Here is a 1166-nt window from a genome sequence, read left to right on the forward strand (position 1 = left end):
GGGAGGGGCCAGGGAGAGTGAGAAAGAGAGAGGGGAGGGGCCAGGGAGAGTGAGAAAGAGAGAGGGGAGGGGCCAGGGAGAGTGAGAAAGAGAGAGGGGAGGGGCCAGGGAGAGTGAGAAAGAGAGAGGGGAGGGGCCAGGGAGAGTGAGAAAGAGAGAGGGGAGGGGCCAGGGAGAGTGAGAAAGAGAGAGGGGAGGGGCCAGGGAGAGTGAGAAAGAGAGAGGGGAGGGGCCAGGGAGAGTGAGAAAGAGAGAGGGGAGGGGCCAGGGAGAGTGAGAAAGAGAGAGGGGAGGGGCCAGGGAGAGTGAGAAAGAGAGAGGGGAGGGGCCAGGGAGAGTGAGAAAGAGAGAGGGGAGGGGCCAGGGAGAGTGAGAAAGATAGAGGGGAGGGGCCAGGGAGAGTGAGAAAGAGAGAGGGGAGGGGCCAGGGAGAGTGAGAAAGATAGAGGGGAGGGGCCAGGGAGAGTGAGAAAGAGAGAGAGAGGGGAGGGGCCAGGGAGAGTGAGAAAGAGAGAGGGGAGGGGCCAGGGAGAGTGAGAAAGAGAGAGGGGAGGGGCCAGGGAGAGTGAGAAAGAGAGAGGGGAGGGGCCAGGGAGAGTGAGAAAGAGAGAGGGGAGGGGCCAGGGAGAGTGAGAAAGAGAGAGGGGAGGGGCCAGGGAGAGTGAGAAAGAGAGAGGGGAGGGGCCAGGGAGAGTGAGAAAGAGAGAGGGGAGGGGCCAGGGAGAGTGAGAAAGAGAGAGGGGAGGGGCCAGGGAGAGTGAGAAAGAGAGAGGGGAGGGGCCAGGGAGAGTGAGAAAGAGAGAGGGGAGGGGCCAGGGAGAGTGAGAAAGCGAGAGGGGAGGGGCCAGGGAGAGTGAGAAAGGAGAGGGGAGGGGCCAGGGAGAGTGAGAAAGAGAGAGGGGAGGGGCCAGGGAGAGTGAGAAAGAGAGAGGGGAGGGGCCAGGGAGAGTGAGAAAGAGAGAGGGGAGGGGCCAGGGAGAGTGAGAAAGCAGAGAGGGGAGGGGCCAGGGAGAGTGAGAAAGAGAGAGGGGAGGGGCCAGGGAGAGTGAGAAAGATAGAGGGGAGGGGCCAGGGAGAGTGAGAAAGAGAGAGGGGAGGGGCCAGGGAGAGTGAGAAAGAGAGAGGGGAGGGGCCAGGGAGAGTGAGAAAGAGAGAGGGGAGGGGCA

The sequence above is a fragment of the Heptranchias perlo genome, chromosome 5, assembly GCF_035084215.1.
Source record: "Heptranchias perlo isolate sHepPer1 chromosome 5, sHepPer1.hap1, whole genome shotgun sequence".
NCBI classification, from domain to species: domain Eukaryota; kingdom Metazoa; phylum Chordata; class Chondrichthyes; order Hexanchiformes; family Hexanchidae; genus Heptranchias; species Heptranchias perlo.